This window comes from Acinonyx jubatus, chromosome A2, assembly GCF_027475565.1.
Source record: "Acinonyx jubatus isolate Ajub_Pintada_27869175 chromosome A2, VMU_Ajub_asm_v1.0, whole genome shotgun sequence".
Lineage (NCBI taxonomy): Eukaryota > Metazoa > Chordata > Mammalia > Carnivora > Felidae > Acinonyx > Acinonyx jubatus.
The window spans coordinates 3,832,319-3,853,921 of NC_069383.1; the positions used below are offsets into that span (position 1 = coordinate 3,832,319).

The 21,603-nt window shown below is 49.3% G+C and overlaps 1 protein-coding gene and 1 pseudogene across 4 annotated transcripts in view; one reads left to right on the forward strand and one right to left on the reverse strand.

Annotated features, from left to right (window-relative positions):
* Positions 1–21,603, reverse strand: part of DPP6 (dipeptidyl peptidase like 6) — a 944,937-nt gene that overhangs the window by 686,162 nt on the left and 237,172 nt on the right. The window lies entirely within an intron of this gene.
* LOC106984457 (rRNA-processing protein FCF1 homolog) lies at positions 16,200–17,053 on the forward strand (annotated as a pseudogene).

Consider the following 21,603-nt stretch of genomic DNA (forward strand, 5'->3'; position numbering starts at 1 on the left):
GTCTGGCCCTGCCCACTGGCCACTGTATTCTGCACACAGGGCAACGCCCCTGAGGCCACCCTGGGGTTTTCCCAACCCCATCAGACCGCTCAGCTGCTGCAACAACATACGATGACGAGTCGGCCGCAGTGTATCTTCTCACAGATCTGGAGGCTAGAAGCGCAAGGTCAGGGTGCCAGCACAGTTCGGTTCTGGGGAAGGCCCTCTTCCTGCTTGGCTTCCAGACAGCCTCCCGGTCAAAGTGTCCTCACACGGCCAAGACAGCCAGAGCACGATGGAGCAGGCTCTCTGGTGTCTCTTCCAATAAGGACACTAAGCTCATCACCAGGGCCCCACCCCCAAGGCCCCATCTAACCCGTACTCCATCACGTTGGGGGCTAGGACTTCCGTGTGCGAATTTGGCCCGATCCAGTCCATAACACTGACCGACCCCACCTTTCTCACCTAATCCATCACCAAAGTCTCTCAGTCTTTCTCAAACTCTTAAATACTTCTCACGCTTCTCACGCTAGGGCGTTACCACTGCCATTTACAAAATCCTGAAATGGAAACAGAGGAACGGAAGTCGGTGCCGCGTCACAATCAGAAGAAACCCATTCACAGCCCGTGCAATTCCAACCAGTCGACATTCTGCCTTCTTGCTTCTGTTCGCAGGCCACGGCAGCCGTCTCGACGACAGCTTCTGTCCACCCATCCCCCGATTCCTCTCCCTCGACCAACACCACGCATCTGGCCTCCAGGCTGGACGCAGAATGATTTTTATTAAACCTGAAGAAGACGTGGCCACGTGTCCGCTTCAGCCTGCCTTGACTTTCCATCACCTTGCAAGGACCATGTCAGTCTGGAACGCCACGCGAGAGCCCCGTGACACGCCATCTATCTCTGAGGCTCACCTCTACCCGCTCGGCCCCACAGACACTATCCCTCAGGCCACCCAAGTACCTGAATGCGCGGGGCTCTCTTGCGCCACTGGGGCTCTGAAGGAGCCATCGCCTCAGCCTGAAATATCTTTCTCCTTCTTCCCATGGTTATCTGCCATTAATCCGTCAAGAATCATCGTAGGCACTCCTATCTCCCAGGAAACGCTCCCTGACACCCTTGAGACAGAATTAAGTCCCTCTCTTCCTGCTCCCATAGGGCCCTCTGCATACTCCACCACTTAATAATAAGATAAGGTGATGTGTTAAACTTGAAGGCAAGGACTGTTTTATTCATGGAGTGCTGCATGCTGAATCCTTGTGCTCGTAAAGAGATTAATAAGGGGGTTTTCAAGCCAACACATCATCAACCTGTCTTCCCGTTATTTGCCCGAATACAAATTCCTCATCCCAGTCCTATAGCCCATGCTACCCACCATGGTAGCCACCAGGTGCTTGCGGCTATTTAAATTTATCTACATTAAGATTAACTACAATTTAAAATTCAGTGGCACAGGCCACATGCTCAGCAGCCACAGGTAGGTGTCGGCTACTGGAGGGGACGGCACAGATGCAGAGTGTTTCCATCACCACTGACAGGTCTCCTGGATGTTGCTGCTTGGGACCCTTCTCACAACATACCCAACTCTCTTGCTCATTTGCACGCCTGTCTCTCCCACCAGACTGAGACTCGAGCACGTCTGTATCCCCTGGCATCGGCCCTGCATCGCGCTGTAGCCGATATTCAGTGAAAGCCTGTTGCATGAACAAGCAAAACCTCTCCTGTACAATCTCTACGTGCCTCTCATCTTCTCTGCCACTCCTCCCACTTGACAGAGCCAAACTCTAACGCCCCCCCCCCCCCGCCAGGCCCTGCTTGAGGACCCCCTTCTCGTGAGCTCCCCGCCCCTTCCTTTCGTGATGGCGGGTTCCATCCGAAAGCCGGTGGGTTCTAGAGCTGGGCATCTCGCTCCTTCAGCTTGCTCCGTGCACCACAGCTGAGCAGAAGCTGGGCCACCTGGCCCTCACGCAGGCCAGCAGAGGGCTCTGCTGTGCAGGTGCACAGCTATCCAACTGCATGGCGGTGTGTTCACGAGCAAGCAGGAACCGGGTGGTGGCTGACATCTATCCCGGTCATCACAGAAATACTAAGAGAAGCCTTGGAAGAAGAATGGAGGTTTCCAACATTTAAAATATGGACATTCTGGGGATGCCTAGGGCAGGCGCGACTCAGGAGGGCGGCTGTGCAGGAGGAAAAAACCCAGCTGCCATCGGGAAGCGCTCGTGCAGGCAGGTCAGAAGAACCTCCAGCCCCCGGGAGCAGAACTGGGTACTGTTCAGGCTCTGCCCCATCTGACCTGTCCCTGACGCGCTCTGGGGCCCAGCGGTGACAGGCAGGCTGAGCAGCTCCCCCTCGGGCCTGGCCCCACTCCATGCCTCGGGCTCTGCTTCGCTCACGAACACGGGCCTGGAGGGGACGATGGGCCCCCAGTGTAACTGCCTAGTTGGGGCTCACAGCTGGGCTTCGGAGGGCACAGCAAGGGGACAAGCTGTTTTCCCTTCCGGGACCATCTGCTCCCAGATACGGCAGAAGTCGTGACTTACGTTCCAAAACACACACTGCCTTTGCCTCAGTGGTGCTAGTGGCTCGTTCTAAAGTTTGCCAGAGGTTTGCGTAAGTCACGTGGGCAGGTGCCCACCGCTCACAACTGGAAGACAACAGACCAGCACGGGAGCGATGGTAATGAGTGAAGGCTCACAGGCAGGAAGCCATGAGTGGTTTCAGGGAACTTCACTCCGTCCGACTCGCTCACGGGCGAGGTCAAGGTGGGGGGCTGGTGTGGGGAGAACACCGGTGGCAGTGGGCGGGGGGGGAGGGGTAGCTGTGTGGAGACACCGTATGGCCACCCCAGAGGACACCACGTGATGGCCTTCCTGTGACCTTGCCCGGGATGGGGGCACCAGCAGTCACAGAGGGCCCTCCAGACAGTGCTGTCAGCCCCGCAGTGACCCAACCCGAGAGTGTGCCCTTGAGCACTGATAACGGGCCCTGCTTAGCACCCAGCCAAGTCACAGGAGATTGAGACGTGGGTGCTAACATGTGGAATGAGGTAAGGCAGAGCCCAGGCCCCGGCCCCATCACAGTGGAATGCCAGCTGAAGCTCACAGACGGACGGAGAAGGCAGTGCTACCTTGGCAAGGGGGGAGGGCACTATCTGGTCCTTGAAAGGTTGGTGAGATTTTTAAAAACTGTTGTAATGTTTATTTTTGAGAGAGAGAGAGACAGAGACAGAGACTGCGAGTGGGGGAAGGGCAGAGGGAGAGGGAGACACCGAATGCGAAGCAGGCTCCAGGCTCCGAGCCGTCAGCACAGAGCCCGACGCGGGGCTCGAACTCACGGACCGCGAGATCATGACCTGAGCCAAAGCCGGACGCTTAACCGACTGAGCCACCCAGGCGCCCCTGAAAGGGTGGTGAGATTTCAAAGCAGAGGGGGCAGAAAAAGGATGTGGCTGTCAACACGGGGCAATGGCCCACCAAGGCTGGAAACCCACAGTGAAGTTTTTGATTATCTGTCTTCATGGAGCTCTTCAATGAAGCCAAATGAGGGCATTGGAGTCCATTACTGAAAGAGGCTTTAAGATGGCCTTATTAGGGGCTCCTGGGCGGCTCAGCCGGTTAAGCATCCGACTTCGGCTCAGGTCGTGATCTCTTGATTCGTGAGTGCGAGCCCCGCGTCGGGCTCTGTGCGGACAGCTCAGAGCCTGGAGCCTGCTTCGGATTCTGTGTCTCCCTCCTCTGTCCCTCCCCGCTTTGTCTCTCTCTCTCTCTCTCTCTCTCTCAAAAATAAACACTTAAAAAAGTTAAAAAATAAAACAAAATAAGTAAATACATAAAATGGCCTTATTAGCACTGTACCGATACGCCCTTGCAAAAATAATGCCCTGAACGGCAAATGTTCCCCTCGTCCCTTAAAGTCGATGCCTATCGCTAGTGACAGAAATGAAACCCAAATCCGATTTCCCGCTAACGGAACTCGAGTGTGCAGTGAATTGTATTTATTCCCACTGTTTCCCCCCAGTTCTCACAGCACTTTCCGTCCCTCCAACCAGCCCCGGGCGGTGTCTGCTGTGTTACAGGACGAACATGTGGACTCTCTCCTTCTTAAAGTCCCCTTTGCGTGTGCTGTCGGGTTCTTCTCTTTTCTCCTGGACGCTGTGGCTCTATAACCTGACGCTGGTGTCTTCCCTGCACCGGCTGCTTCTCACCGCCGCTCGCCACCTGCTCGGTCAGGGTTTCACACCGACCCCTTCCAGAGCCCAAACCACCCCTCTCCGCGGCTGTGCTGGCAAATCAGCGTCCGAGGCTGATCGGCCTCTGGCCGTCACACATCCGCTGTGAGATTCTCTACTGTCTGGGTCGCCGGTTTTGATCGAAAGGTGCCTCCAAGCCTTCGGGTTTATTTTCCCAATACATGGGTGAGTCCGCTCATCTTGGGTCTGCAGGCAGTGACTCACGTCTACGCTGCTCCCCACATCTGCTTCCTGTAACTCGGGAGTCTGCAAACTGCTTCCCGTGTGCCACAGCTGCCTCTGCCCATTTTCATCAGCAAAGTGTCGTCGGCACGCGGCCACTGTGCACGGCTCCTTCCGCGCCACGCCCGCAGGGTGGCGTGGATGTGACAGACTGTGTCACCCTCACAGCCAAGACTATTTACAGATCTGGCTCTTCCAGAAGAAGTCTGCCAGTCCCTGCACCAGACCGGTGATCTGGAAAGCCAGTTTTATCTACATCTCTACTATAGGTTTTAAGATTTTTTTATTTCAAATAGCAGAGAGGTGCAGACATTTCACAAACGATCCAAGGAAACGTGTATCTCCCGCCAATTCACGATGTTCCGCCTACACGCCAAACACGTATGTGATACAAGCTCTATTTCAAACATCGGGGGTTCCCAAGGGAATACAGCATGCCCTTGCACTTAAAGATCTCTGACCTAGCGAGGAGGCCGGGTGTGTGGAGAAACCATCTCAGCGAAGACACTTCACGTTCAACACCTACCGCCAGGGGCAAGGTGGACGGAACCGTTGATCTGTCCTAACCCCAATGTCCAAAACTCACCTCCCAGAGAACTCGGCACCTGCACCTGTCATCCATCAACAAGGAAGGGGGACTAGCTGCTTTCTAGCTGTGGAAAGGGACAGAGGGCTAGCAGATGACTGTGGAGGCAAGTCAGAGCACGGGATGTTGGAGGGAAGGCCAAGGGGTCAGGTGCGGGGCCCGCAGGAGGAGGGCTTCACAGGGAGGGGCTGCCCGGAGAGGCGCCCTGCCGTAGGCATATATAGACGAAGCTCGAGTCCCAACCGACAGCAGAAATGGGTCATCTTGGAAAGCAAACTTGTGGCAGAAAGCGTCCCCTGAGGTATACACGTAGTCATTTGACAGACTGGACAAAAAGCAGAGCAAAGGCAGTGCCGCTTTTAATGGCTTGTGACATTTTACATTTCTTTCTTTCCCAGATAAACTCTTCCCTTTTATTTTTCGTCCCCCAACACGGATTTTTACCCACTGCCTGGGAAGGAGCCGGAAACCCCAAGGGAGATGTGGCTGTTGCTCTTTGAAAGGGCACATCTTAAAAATAACCTCATTTCTTTTAAATTGGTCACAGCATGAAATGAGGTGTCTGGGAAGGAAATAATGAATAATGGAGAAATGCCAGCGACTTTGGGGTGCCCTTTGAGGAGGCTGCTCTAGACGTTCCTACTCCTTCATGTTTGGCCTTGGCAATGTATCATTTATGTCCTCATTTCCACCCTGGACTGTTTGTTAGGTGAAACGGTGAATAAACAGAATGCCAGGCAGACGCAGCAACGCAGACTCTGAGTTAAGACCACAGGAGAGGCCCAGGGCTGGATCCTGGAGGCGCTTGGAGTGGCCAGGACTCGTATCTCTCCAGCAGTCCTCTGGCCCCTGGGAGCCCGTGTCCCATGCCTTGTCCTCCGGAAGCTCAGATGCCAGTGGAAAAGGAAGAAAAAGCAAGCGGCTTCCAGTGAGGTGTGAGAGATGCCCCCACAGCTGTGCGCACAGGGCATCCCAGGAGCCCGTCACAAGGACCTTGAATCCAGATTAAGGGATTAGGGTGGCTTTCAGGAAGAGGGGCCATTAAAGGAGGCTACCTCCCCTAAAAGCTTCCACCAAGACAGCAGAGAATACAAACTGTAGCCCAGGGGCGCCTGGGTGGCTCAGTCGGTTGGGCGGCCGACTTCGGCTCAGGTCATGATCTCGCAGTCCGTGAGTTCGAGCCCCGCGTCGGGCTCTGTGCTGACAGCTCAGAGCCTGGAGCCTGTTTCAGATTCTGTGTCTCCCTCTCTCTCTGCCCCTCCCCTGTTCATGCTCTGTCTCTCTCTGTCTCACAAATAAATAAATGTTAAAAAAAAATTTTAAAAAAAATAAATAAACTGTAGCCCAAGTTGCAAGGCGGAGAAGGCAAAGTGTGTTCAACAAAGAAATACCGGTATCCACGTATGTGCAGCTGGGGACAACAGGGACACGAGCGATTGCTAGCATAGGGACAGAAATAGCACCTGGCCAAGCCCACGCAGAGAGGCGTGGGCAGTGCTCACGGCGGGGAGGATCGAAACATTCCCCTGCAGCCCTGAGTACCTCTCCCCACGGTCCTCACCATGGTCCTCCTGTGCTGCAACGCTGGACCAAGGGTCATATTAGGGGGGTATCTGACATCACCAAACTACTCCTCTGGATACAGGTTTGGAACATACAGGTTAGGACTGGCTTCCCAGGAACCCCAACCTCTCATGTGAGTGGTCACTACATACCCTTCTCCTACCTTCTGCCTCCCAGAGCTCACGCCCCACACCTCAGGGGCAGGGGAGAAATGAGGCCAGCACCTTTGTCCACCGGGAGCGAGCACTGGGTCTAGGCGTGGACGTTGTACTGTCTGGGTACTTTCAAGCATGAGATTCCAGACACTTTCATGCTGTGACAGCGCAGAAGACACACAGGTTTTCTGTTTGCAGTCTGGAAGCTCTCTACTTTTGTTTTCGCCCCTCCCCCACCCCCGCCAATTCATGCTTGCAATCTGTTTTGGGTAGGAAGAAAGAAATCGGAAATAGAAATAAAGCCACGCCTCCTCCTCTGACAATGACCTTGCCGGCAGCATCCTCTCCAGTGCTCCCAACAGTAGGGTGACAGAAGCAGGTGTATGTGCCCCGGGGTTTTGCAGTCACAAAATTAGCTATGTCTGGGTTCCCAGAACAACACAGCATGCAGCATCTTACAACAGGCCCATCAGAAGTCCTTACGGAATGAAGTGAGCCATCCACAGACCAGACGACGGTTGACATCTCAGGTTTGCAACGTCTTACTGTCATTCCCTAAGTCTGGTGGCACCAACTAGCCCAAGAATCCCTTTCCTGTTTAACGCATCCAGCTGTGACATGGCCCTAATCAGCTGCGAATCCCCCAGAGCAAAATGCATGACATCTCACCAGAGACTGTCCTAATTATTTATCTCCAAATCAGTTCCCTCTCCTCCTCCCCCAATGGCTTTTCCCAAAGGAAACGTCACCAAAAACAGGAAGCACCAATCAAATGGCAATAACGATTCAATAAACAGTCCACTGCACAGAGCGGATGAGTCAAATTGAGCGACGAAGATGTGTTCCTTAAAGTTCCAACGAGACACACAGTCATCCTCCAAATATTTTAAATAACCTAAAAATGATATGCTTTGAGACGAAAGTCAGTAAGTCAGTGTTAATGAGTTGGGCTGTGCCCCCACGCCTGCGAAAAAAAGGTGTACCGCCCTAACCTCCAGTATCTCAAAATGTGATCGTATTTTGGAAACAGGGTCACTGGAGATGTAATTTAGTTAAGGTGGAGTCATGCTGGGGTAGGGTGGACCCCGAATCCAACGTGCCTGCTGTCCTCATAAGAAGGGAAGAGACACACAGGGAGAACGGTCATGTAAACGTGGAGGGAGGGACTCCAGGGACGGGGCCACAAGCCAAGGCACACCTGGCACCCCCAGAAGCTAGAAGACCAAGAGTGGGTCCTCCCTGGAGGTTTCAGAGGGAGCACGGCCCTGCCGACTCCTTGATTTCAGACCTAAGGGAGACAGCACATGTCTGTTGTTCTGAGACACCCAGTTTGTACGGTTTGTCACAGCAGCCGCAGAAAACTAAGGCTGCTGGAGACTGACTTTTTCACCTGGATATGATGTAAAGTAACCAGAGGAGCCTGTGGGGGCCAGAAATGCAGATTTCCTCTTCCTGACCCGAAATCTGCCTCCAAATCCTGCCACTGCCACAGACAGACACAAACAAATGGGACTTCCTACCATATGCACACACACCTTAGGTGGTAACACTCAGTGTGAAGTTCTCATTGAAAGCAAATCAATTGGGGGGGCGCCTGGGTGGCTCAGTCGGTTGAGCGTCCGACTTCGGCTCAGGTCACGATCTCGCGGTCCGTGAGTTCGAGCCCCGCGTCGGGCTCTGGGCTGATGGCTCAGAGCCTGGAGCCTGCTTCCGATTCTGTGTCTCCCTCTCTCTCTGCCCCTCCCCTGTCCGTGCTCTGTCTCTCTCTGTCTCAAAAATAAATAAAGATTAAAAAAAATTAAAAAAAAAATAAAGCAAATCAAGTGAGCTTGAAGAATTCAATGCTTCCCGAACTTTTTGACCATGAACGCTTTTCTGCACAAGCAGAGACTTTAAAAAAGACAGCCTGGAAAATCTGTGTGTGTGGTTTCCCCTAAGCTCTGTGTTAACAAAGACCCAATCTTATTTCAAAGGAACGGCAAAGCTGACAGTTAAATATACAGACTGATGGTAAAAGAATTAGATTAAATTACGTTCTTCATAATTGTATTTTTAAGTGAAATTTTATATTCTACCCGTCACCAGAATTTGTCAGAGCGCTGTGAACATGAGAACAGGCCAGTACTGGAGCCGTAAAGACTAGAAAACATGCCAGGAGCTGGTGATTCAGAACAATCGGATGTGCTCAGACTTTTCGATGTTGAGCAAGACTTGTGTCATGAAAGGAAATACGGGCTACGCTCCTCCCTGCAAGCAAGGTGTCGGGACTTCTGGGAGCTTCTCCAAAGACAGACACAGATTCTTCCTTCTCATTCCTACCTGACTGGGCTGCAGTTTGCACCTTGCCCTGGAGGTGAGCTGGGTGAAGCAGAGATTTTCCTTCAGTCTTTCCCTAAATGTATTTCTGTTCACAAAGCATCTCGATGCATGCCTCCTTGGGAAGGTCCTTCTTTGGGAAGCCAGTTTGGAAGGCAACAAGCTTTGAGTGACACCCGTCCAGACAGTGAGACAGGTGCCAGCAATGCTACCAGATCTTTCCAGAACCCTTGAGGCTCCAGTTATATCTACGGTGCATTAGCTCCTACACGGTGAGCGGGCAGCAGGCACACCTGGGATGCCATGTTGTTTTATCCACTAGAGTTGACCATCGGGCAGTTCATGGCACGTGATACCTTTCCATGGCTTCCATTGACCCAGTGGGCCAATCCCAGGGTATCTGGAGCCTAAGGATCTCTGAGTTTGTAGAAAACTCTCCAAAGACTCCCTGGACACAATGCTGGCTCTGTGTGCTTTGTTTGGGGAAGAGAAGAGTGTGCTGGTTGAGTGCAGAGGCTTTCCAACCTCAGAGAACCTCAGAAACCACTTCAAGTGAGGATTCGGCAGATACAACAGAGTGGCCAACTCTCTGGTTTTTGGTGAGCTGGAACGAAGAAACTTCTGGAAAGTTTTAATGGAAACATTGCCAGTGTAACTGCTAATAGAGAAAAAGGTAATTAAAATTCAGGCGTTATGTCGAAGCTTCTGAGAAACATCATGGGAAGTGGTTTAAGATCTCTGTTCACAGTGAGAACGTTCTTTGTTTTTATTTTTTTTAATTTTTTTTTAACGTTTATTTATTTTTGAGACAGAGAGAGACAGAGCATGAACGGGGGAGGGTCAGAGAGAGGGAGACACAGAATCTGAAACAGGCTCCAGGCTCTGAGCTGTCAGCACAGAGCCCGACACGGGGCTCGAACTCACGGACCGTGAGATCATGACCTGAGCCGAAGTCGGCCGCCCAACCGACTGAGCCACCCAGGGGCCCCACGTTCTTTGTTTTTAAAACCGCTGTAGTCACACCTGCATCTGGCCATTTTCCACTATTCCACTCTGGTTCACAAGACCGCGCTTGCTGGGGATCCCGGTTCCTAGTTCTCAGGCTGGACGACCTATTTCCACGTTCCTTCAACTCACAGCTGGCTCACCCACGATTCTTTCTTCCACGTCTTCTAGCTGGACCCGTTCTGCCCACCGTGCTGGGCACGCCCCATGTATCATACTTTGGATTCTCAATCATGAAAGGGACTCCCGAGGGAAGTACCGTTTCTCAATAACCATTTCCTACTTTCGTTTTAAGGCAGGGCCTGGCCCTGGAGGATGTCCGTGAACAACCCTGGTGAGCAAGTCTGTGTTCTCTGATGGTGTGCCAAGGCTCTCAGGGTTAATCTAGGGGTCAGCTTGTGCTTCCTCATCTACTGTCGTCTCCGGAGGGGAGTGTGACCTAGGACCTCTAGTTCCAAATCCCCGTGTTTCCTCCAGGAATGCCACACAGGGGGGATGGAACACGGGAGCCACGCTGAGGGAACTGGTAGTTAATGGTGACACCATCAGCCCCCCCAAAACCATGCTGCCCCTCAGTCCAGCTGTCCTAACCAGACCACTAAATCAACCCACCTATCAGCATTATGGTTAAGTTTCAGGCACAAGGGATTATGGTCAATATTCAGTACACCTGTGATTACTGGGGGGCTTCCCACATCCCTCTACCTCCAGCTCCACGCCACTGTGTCCTAAAAGCACACCAGCCCTCCACCCATCCTTTCTAGAACAACTACATCTTTCGATAAGGACTTCATGACATCGTGATGATGCATGGCACGCCAGGGACTATTTTTAAGTGTTTCCCACGTATTAACTTAAACTTCCTAACCAACTGGTGAGAAAGATACCATGATTTATTTCTCCTAACTATATAAATAAAAAGACAGAGTCCAGAAACAGTTAAGTAACTTCTGGGGGCTAAGCAATGAGTAAATGGCGGGAAGAGTCAGTCAGTACTCAAGCTCAGGGCGTCTGAGTCGAGGGTCGTACACCCACCCACTGAGCCACGCTGCCCGCGATAAAGACCCTGGGAACAAGAAACGGAAACCAGAAATGGAGCCCTACTGGCGGTAACGTGACGTTAGGTGTGCGCCTCAGTGAATTCTGCGTGCGACGCGTTGGTAAACCGCCACGTCAGCTCCGGTACGTGTGAGTTCGCTGGGTCCTTGGGCTGTTACTCAAGAAGGGCTTGTGTTGTCCCAACACACTGTTTCATGTCAACTCGTATCAACAAGGAAATACCTTAAAAGTGCAGTTGCTGTATGGAAGGGGCCGCGTTCCACTGGCCCTGTCTCCTGTTCCTCCTTTGGCCCTCATCAGGAGCGCTATGACTCGGGGAAGCACAGTTTGAAGCTCACGTCTCCAAACCAAAGCCTGGGGCGGGGGAGGGGGGGAGTCTGGCTTCTCTGACGCAGTCACAGTGGGCATTCACTGGCCCACACAGCACCGAATACACACCCTTGACCTTCCTGGCTGAACGCCCTTCACTCCCCGAGCTCACCTGTGCCCCGCTTCAGTTTCCAGAGCAGCTCTGCTGTCTTACCTGAGAGGTTTCCCTCTCTTGACTCCCGCCAAATACCCAGTGGCCTCATGCCTCTTCCTCGGGCCACATGCACGTCTCCAACGATCGGCAGGTGACTACGTTCCAACCGTGAGACGCTCAGCGCGGTGGCCCCGGGATCATCCCAGTGCCCCTGAAACCACACACCCTGACTCCTCACAGATGTAAAGGGGGGGGGGGGGCGGCAGAGGCCCTGCTGGGTAGATCCCACCTGCACTGCCCTTCCAGCGGCTGGCAGTGCTGCAGGTGTCTGGGGCCCACTGGGTCTTCTCAGGCATGGAGAGCCAACTGGGGGGGGGGTGTGCAGTGGCCTTTAACATGCACCGCAGACCCCTCTCTCTCCCGGGACTTGAACTGGATGCTGAACTTGGAAACCTGGGCACATCAACTCACATCCCTCCTCCTTAAGTAATCACAGCAGAAAACGTGCTTTGGTGAGTCTTTTGGCTCTAAGTGTTCTCAGGCACTTGGACTACTTCAGTGCAGGGGTCAGAGAGCTCCCCACGCCCAGCGATGCATCTCCTTATTATGGGTTGCATCATCTCTATCTAATTGCGTGCACTTTGGCCCCATCTGACAGCTCCAGAACTCCACGTGCTTATTAGCACGTCTTTGGACGAAGGATGTAGCTTTCCCACAGCTCTCTGATTACCCCTTCCAAATGTGCTCGTGATGCAGACCCTCTCCCGATTGGAGGGCTGCTGCGCCTTCTTCCTTGTTCTTAAACAGCTCAGCCCAGTTCGGGGTGGGCAAGAGAGCACTCACGACACATACGTGTAAGCCAACCCTTGTCTGACAACAGAAAATAAAACGGCCAATCTTCATTTTGCACAATTTGTTGATGGAGACTTGAGTCAAAGTGTCAGCACAGCCTTGAGCCGCCAGGCCACTCAGCTGGGCGGAGCAGAGGGAATAGGGATCAAACAGGGGTGGCAGTCTCTGGTCTCAGCCCCCTCGTAAGTGCAGCTAAGTCCTGACTGTATTATAAAAATGGACGCTAGAGACAGGAAATGAGCCCCGGGCTAAGCACCCAGGCACAGTTCCTCTAGCAGAAACTGAGCGTTTTGGTCTGGGAACTTTAGTATTCCGCTAATGACATACTATTCCAAAATACTCTGAGTTGACTTTCCACCTGCCAACGGTCATGGAACCATGGAAAACCAAGCTGCGATCTTTTGCTTTCGCTTAAATTGCAAATTAGGTAATAGGAATTTCTAATCAAAACCAACTTATCACCTTCTTGAATTTATAGGAATCTCTTCTTCCCAAAGATACGCATTTTTCCCAATGGGACCTTCTTTTCTACTACTTTTGCTGATAACCACAAAAAGAGCCAGCAAAAAGAGTCGTGCGTAGGAAATGTATATTTCACTCGCACTTATTTTTAAATTCAGACAAAATATTACAAATGCTAGACACTGACATTTAAAGCAGATCCTACAAAAGTAAAGCCTGCTGTTTCCCTAATAACCGTTTCATCTTCTCAACTACAGTCTTGAGTTGGAAGAGCCAACTTCCACTGTTCAGAATCAAATAATAAAGAAAATCCCAAAAAGGAGAGAATCTATTTGCAGACAGTCGTGATCAACCACGTACGAGGTTCAGAGCACTAATTTTAGAACCTTTCAATTTCAGAAGAAGTCCTGAGAACACGGTTAAAGGAACGTGATTATCCAGACAGAAGCAAAGAGAGATTTTTCAGGTAGGATACCATTCGTTCACTCGTCATATGACAAATACTCACCGAGAACCTTGGGGGCACCAGGCACTGTACCGGGTGCCTGGATACATCAGAGGACAAACCAGCCACAGTCCCTTATGCTAGTTCAGCCAATGTCCTGATGGGGGCTGTAGAGGGCGGGGGCCAAAAATAACACAGGCATAAAAAGAAAATTATATAATTTTCTGGAAGATGATAAACACCTTCCACCTGAGCAGGGTAGGGAGTATCAGGAGTGATGCAATTTTGAATGGGGTGGGCAGTGTAGAGTCTTTGAGAAAGTAGCACTTTAGCAAAGACCGGCAGGACACCTGGGAAGAACGTTCCAGCAGGTGGAACGGCCAAGGAGAAGACCACAGGGTGAGAGTGGGGAGGCACATCGTCGCAGGCCCTTCGTTCATTGTAGGAACCTTGGCTTTTACTCTGAGAGAGAGAAGTGAGGGGCCCTCGCATGGTTCCCAGCGCAGGAGTGGCTGGGCAGCTCTGACTTGGGGCAGAGGATGCTGAGGGCAGCTCTCCTAGTGAGGTCAGAGCGAAGGTGATGCCCTTGACCTGCCTGCCATGAACTGGGTGGGCAAGACCAAGCAGATCTTGGATGACGATGGGCAAACCTTTCCTGGAAGCCCATTAAAGTAGGAAGATGGGTGTCTGTAAGAGGAAGTGGGAGACACTGAGGGCCAGCAATGACCACTCAAGGTCCTTTCCTGCTTCAGAGACACCACAATGAGCCCCAGGAGCAATAAAAGGCTCGGAAGGCAAGACTGCTTTCTCCCCAGCTGTGGTGAAAGACAAGACCTGTTGGAGCAGAGGTGGCATGAGAAAGACCATGGGGAGGCGGGCACGGGAGCATTAGGATTCTGCTCAGGTGTTCTCCTTGTACCTGTGCAAACAACAGCCCGGCTGACTGATGTGATCCCGTCAGAGCCGCAGGACATCAACGAGGAAGCATAGCAGTGATTGAGTATTCAGTGAGGCCAGCAGCCCAACAAGGAAGCCAGATGCCCCGGCTCATCACAGCCAGCTCCCGTTTCTATAGAAACGGCACCCCTGTCTCTCATGGCACCCCCCTCTCCTTTTAATAGATAACCCGTCATTTGGGGGCTGAATTTGAGAGAAGCTCAAAAATCTAGAAGAAAGGAAGAGAAATTCATGACACTTTCCCACATACAAAATGGCGATTAAATGACCATAGGCAGGATGCTAATTGGGGAGAAAGATGCCGGGCTACAGCTAGATGTTGCTGCTGACGTTTCCTATTATTCAGATGAAGACACGTACCTCTCCGTTCCCACAGAGCAAATAACCTCATCCTGAATACACCAAGACAGAAAAGCGTAGCGAATGCCAAGGGCAGAGTCAGGGACCGAGACTGTTCTCCACACCGAGAACCTTTAGAGCCTCCCCTGTGAACCAACCACCACTTCCCTGACTTAGAAGGGTTCCCGTCAAGGACCCAGAGCCTTGGCTCTAAGGCTGGCCCTCGTTGACACCCTGCAGGCCTGTGCTGGCTTCCGCCATGGCCATTTAGTGTCCTACCCAGCATCCCTCCCACTGCCCAGTCCCTGCCAGCATGTGCACCTGTCTTTCAAGGAATTGTTCCCACTTGCCCCCCAAATAAAGTAAGCGATGGAACAGGTAAGACTCATGCCCTACCACATCTGCAGTCCTCCCCAAAGGAATTTCTGAGTCATCATCTTTGGGAACTAAAAAGTTTGACGTGAGACACAAGGGGGCAGGGTGAAATTACCCATCCAACTTTAGGAAGTGTCAATTCTGGCCGGGGCGATGATGTAACCAAGGCCCAGAAATGAGGAACAGACCACCCACATCAACACTTGCGCCCTGCGCTCCTCGGCTCCAACCAGGTTACGCTGTGGTAACATAATCTCTGTGTTTACAGACCGAAGTGCACAGCTTTCCCATTGAGCAGCCGCTCTCTGAAATGCCCCTTGTTTCCATGGCAAAAGGAAGGGGAGTACAGAACCCGCCCATGCTGGTTCTGGAAGCTTCCATTTTGCAAGTGCTCCCCGCACCACCACTCCCGGTTCCCCAGCCAAAGTATGGTGCGGCCACACTGCCGTCTAAGGGAGCAAGGGGACACAATCCCCAGAAGCATCTGCAGAGCCGAAGTGAAGACCCCTACACCCACCCACATGAGAAGCCAGCCCTCTTCCAGCACTTAGCCAAGTGCCCATTTGAGAAAATCTAAACCAACTCGACTTCTCTGCCCCCGTTCCTCTGCTCCCCACCTTGTGGCAACCCTATCCGTCCTTCCACCTGACCGCTATCCGCACAGAAGCTCTACCCGAGCCCACGCTCCTGCTGAAGGTCTGTATGGCTGGCACCACATGCTGGCGAGAGAGGGAACGCGAGTGAGGAGCCACTAACGGGTGTGCTCACCTGGGATTCGGCAGCTCCCCCACACCACGGTGCCCTCACACTTAGCAATGGAGAGCAGACGTTTGCACACAGGAAAAGACCGATGCGCATGATGAGAAGGACCCAGGAACTCACCTGCGAAAGCAGCTGGGTATTCTATGATGCAGCCCGAGTGTCCTAGAACACTACAGCCATCCCCTCCATGGATATTCCTGAGAAGACCTGTAAAGGTGGGTAGAGAGGGAAGTGCTCCCTGAGGCAGGAACAAAATGAGAAGGGAAGACAGGGGATCACGTGGCTTCGTCTACAGCTCTGTCCTTCCTCAGACGCTATGGCAATGAGGGTTGGTGAGCAGAAGCCATGGGGAAGCACAAGATGCTTGTGGAAGCATCTTTCCACAAGAACAAGAGTGCGGCATGAACATGGGGAAGCGAAAGAAAGCAAGAAAGTAGGCAGCCATGAAGCAAATGTTTAGTCTCTAAGATCAGATGCTTAATGGACAGATTCAGAGCTAAAAAGGGGGGCGCCTGGGTGGCTCAGTCGGTTAAGTGTCCGACTTCGGCTCAAGTCATGATCTCACGGTTTGTCAGTTCAAGCCCCACATCGGGCTCTGTGCTGACAGCTCGGAGCCTGGAGCCTGCTTCAGATTCTGTGTCTCCCTCTCTCTCTCCCCCTTCCCTGCTCATGCTCGCGCGCGCTCTCTCTCTCTCTCTCTCTCTCTCTCTCTCTCACACACACACACACACAAATAAAATATAACAATTAAAAATTACAACCTGAAAAGAAAGCAAAGATCCCAGTGCACTCAGGAAAAGAGAAGTGTCCCAACATCCTTCCCACTTATTCCTCCAATATAACACACAGCTGAGCCCACCTCACCACATCCTGTTTGACACCAACTTTATTAATTTTTCCATTAAAGTCAAACTTAGTACAATTAATGCCAGACTGCCTGTATGCCAAGTGTATCCCTGAATAGCTGACTGTGTAATGGCTGAAATTGAGAAACTGGGACAGAAGTCTGGAGTGGCTACGGATTGTCAAGGACCCAAGATGCGAACAATTACCAGGCACACAGGAGACAATCTATGCAGATGACTGCTCAGTACAGGCGGTAACTCAGCACAAGTGTCACATTGTGGCCACTGTTGACCCCGACCTGAAACAAAGGACTGGAAGGATCTGGAAGATCCCTTGAATTCCCATCACGTACATTTCTAACCACAGGTACAACATTCAGCAGATGCCAGATGAATACGGAGCCCTTGAGTTCTAATTCCTTTACCAACTTTTCCTACTGCCACTCCGTATAGCAATATGCCACAGCGTGAATTATTCCACTGACCCATTTGCTCTGTTACGAGCAGAGGATGACTATATGTGCTCACTTTTTGCTGTCGTTCGCAGAGGATGACTATATGTGCTCACTTTTTGCTGTCGTTCTGAAATTGACATTTTTGTATCATTTTAAATTTTGTTGCATCTTTTTACATGTCAGATGATTGCTCACACGAAAGAGAGAGAGAGAGAGAGAGAGAGAGAGAGAGAGAGAGAAAGAAAGAAAGAAAGAAAAAAGAAAAAAGAAAAGAAAAAAGAAAAGAAAAGAAAAGAAAAGAAAAAAGAAAAGAAAAGAAAGGCATCTCTAGTAATTGGACCGTTCACACTGCAGTGGACCCCCTCTTGGGGCCGTGAACACCCACAACTCTAAAAGCTTTCAAGAAGAAATGGGAAAGGATCACCTGGTGGTTCACTTGGTTAAGCATCTGACTCTTGACTTCGGCTGAGGTCATGATCTCATGGTTGGTGGGATCGAGCCCCATGCTGGTCTCTGCCCTGGAGCCTGCTTGGGATTGTCTCTCTCCCTCTCTTTCTGCCCCTACCCTGCTCTCTCTCTCACATACACACACAAAATAAATAAACTTGAAAAGAAGAGATAACTTCACCTCTCACGACTGTTTTAGAGCTTTCTCATTTTTATTTCTTTTTATTTTTTAACGGGATTTTGCATGAGGCATATGAAAGGTTTGAATAAAGTTTAGAAAACTGAGTGTATTGGAGAAAATTATTAGGGAGACAGGAGGCCAGTGTTTTCCCACCTTTAATGTCTGCTGAATCCCCTCCCCTTATACGATGCCCTTTATTTGTAGTTCTTCCAATGCTCCTTTACTCCCTTCCCACTCCCACCCCTGCTGGCAGGTGCCACCTTGAATGCATCAAATATACAATGCATGAAATATGATGGATACACACAATTATATAAACATATCCAGGACGATACAACAAGGTTCCCACTGATCCCCAAAAGCTGCTGTAGTAATTCCAGTAGCTCTGTCTCTAACATAAGTCTTCCCAAACAGTAAACAACAGAAGACAGAAAAAATAAGTTGGTCTTCTCAATTCCAAATTAAGTCTTCCCAAACAGTAAATAACAGAAGACAGAAAAAATAAATTGGTCTTCTCAATTCCAAATTGGAAAAGATACCTATATCCCCATTCCATTTTGGTTTTTTTTTTACGTAAACATGTTAAGATTGATCCAAAATTATGTGAGGTAAAAGTTGAGATCAAAGAAATCCAAGCACTGTAGGAAGTTTACGCATTGATTTTTACAATGACTGTGAGGCCCTGGAAAATCCTTAAGTTCCCTCTGAATGTAAAAAAAAAAAAAAAAAGAGTGTGTGTGAGTGTGTGTGTTTCACTTCCATCAGGCATATTGCCGGAATGATCTTAAAGTCTTCAAGCTGTTCATCTACATGTGCAGCATGAGTGAAAGGAAATTTGTTTTTTTTAAGTTAAGCACTGTTTTAGGCCCTGAGAACACTGCGTCTGTAGCTACCCGAGTCTCCGTATTCCCGGCACCCCTACAAGGTTCCGATCCCTGCCTTGTGCTCACGTACAGCATCTGTCCCCAGTGCCTGCTGCACAAGCCACCGTCACCTCAGATGTTCTGATTCTGGGAAGCAGGATTTTCCCTACCTGGAATTCTACCATCTGGACCTTCCAGGCCACATTGGCTTCCAGTCTCCCTGCAAAATTACATCTATGTCTATATCTTTATAGATATAGATCTTTATAGATCATTTGTGGGGCAAAACTGAGCATGTCCTGTGCTCCAAACAGATCTGGATGATGCTGGAAAGACAGCAAGAAATATAGGGAGGAAGAAAAATAAATCTATGGGGGGAAACATGTCAAACAAGTTGGAGCAAAATCTTAGACTACTATGGAAAAACTGTTTTTCCCTTCAGCAATTAGCACATCCATTTGGAACCTAATTAATTTAAACTGTTAGATTTCATAATGTTCATACTTTTTAAGTCCAATGATACAATTAAGTTCATTCCTCCACTCAATTATGGTACCACAGAGCATACTGAGAAGAACGCAGGATAGGACGGAAGGCTGAGTTTCTCTGAGGAGCACAAGTGACTTGCCAAATACTATTCATATAATTACCTGGAGAGTTCTCATTTGTAAAATTAGATGCTATCAAATTTTAAAATGTTCTATTTCAGATTATTTCCCAATACTAGATCATTCTAAAGATAAATGTCCCAAAAGTCATTAATGAGAAAGGCTGACTGATTTTCTCTTTTTTTTTACATGTACATAAAATCAAACTCATGTGATTGAATAAAAGCAAATCATAACAGCACATGGGCACTCAATGCCCTTAACACCAAATTTATTAAGCAGAATTTAATTTTGAAAGGATTATTATACATATTATTTTTATAGGCAATGCTCTATGAAAGGGATCAATATTGTATATTGCACAGAGGCATTCTGCATGCAGTTGATAAATGCATTGTTATCATCAGAGTAATTAAAAGGAACAGGGTTATATACAATCAGCATGTACATCTTACTCAGCAACTCCTGCCAGTTGCTTGCAAAAATTAAACTCATTAATCATTCTGACTCTACGGGAGAAAAAGCTTTAGGTACAAAATTAAAAAGCTCTATTTCATGAAGAAGAAAAAAATGTCCAAAGCCAACATCTCGAGAAATTCCTGTCTACACAGTGACGCTAGAATGTTAATCTCATGTAGGAAAATGAGTTGATCCCCTTTTCAAAAATATAAATTAATATGATGTTACTCTAATGCTTCAGACCTCCTTAAATCTGCAGGAAACACAGACAAGTAAATTATTTAAAAGCGGGTGCCGGCAGCACGAAAAAAGCATGCCAAATAGAGTATGCTTCCGTGTCCACCTCAAGACGTCTTAGCGCTACACAGAATTCAAATCCACTGAGAAGGCATAATGTTCACTTTCCACAAACAACTTTGGCTTTAAGCAAACACACACTTTTGTGACTGGCTCTAGAGACCAAAGGCTTGTTAACACACCGAAATCTGTTTGTTATCATTCACAGTTGACAACTGACTCATGCAACGGAAAAGTAGTTGGGTTTACCCTTATTAATTTTTCAAGCCCACAGATCAGCTGTTTGTTAGGGTTCTCCTCCCTAGCCAAGGTGACTATGAAGACACAATGAGAATACTTATAGCGGCACTTTAAAAACAAAGTCAAGGCGTAGTGCAGAGGCAAGGTATTTTTGATGCTGTATCTGGCTTCACCCATGGTTCAGCGAGCACTGACTTTGCTTATGTCATGAGTCTTACTTCCTTCAATCTAGACAATTTCCCAATTATGACTACATTCTCTGTGCTGAGACAGTAAGCAAAATTTTATATAATTTTGTTACAGATGTATTATAATTTCAGCAAATTCTTTACAGACACAGAATTATATTTTTAAAACTTGAGTGATTATTCACTTTACCAAAACATTGACAGCGAGACTGCTTTAGGTAGTAAACACTTCCTATGCATTTAAAATACGTTCTGAAGTACAAAAGCTAAACTTTTCAGGACAAGTACTATGTCTAGCAGAGTGCTAAGACATAGTTTTATATGGCATTAAACTCACAAGGGGACCTCAAAGCTTATCTGGTGAAACATCTAATATAAAAAAAAAAAAAAGAAACAAAACCATAGAGAAAATGTCATTATTACATGATTGCACACGTGGAACACCATGCTGGGATACGGATGAAATGGCGATACTATCACAACAAATAAAGAGATTAGGAAGAAAGGTATCTAGAATAAGCAGACGTAAAGAGAGGAGGAATGTTAGGGATACATTCCGTGCAGCTGTCTTGTCGCCATCGCAAAAATGATGTAATGTCTAGTTGCTTGACATGTGGAAAAAAAGCTCAGAAGAGAGAGATCAAGATGGTCACCATCAAGGTCCTTCTAATTCTACAATCCTATAAAACAGAAAAGAAAAACACCTTCAGAAGAAACGCGAGGGGATGTATATTAGAGGACGGAAGCTACTTAGCCATCTTCTAATACAGAAGCTGTAGGATAAGCTCGGCTCCCTTTACCTTCATTCTAATTTACCTGAAATCTAGTTTATCTTTAGAAAGCATGAAAGGTAAAGAATAGAATGGTGGAGGACCAAAACTGGGGAGCATAGGTTCTCCCACCCTCCTACATTAAGAGTAGGAGGATTGATGTACCCAAGAATTCAAAGACCGAGTTCAGAAAGAAAGAGACAGGACAGGAATTCAAGCCGCATCAGGAAAGACATGCAATGCAAAAGTCGGAAATGCAGGGTGCTGGTCACCAAGACCAGGAGCTGTAACAACAAAGGCTGAAGAGGAATCACACAGGGCAGACTCCCGATGACGTTCTCTGTGTGCAGCTTCCTCAGTGAGAACGGTAAGAATCAAAGTCTGCCACCAAGAAAGACAAGGAAAAGAAGACTGTTGGTGATATGCAGGTGGCATCAGTTGTAGACTACTTGATTGAG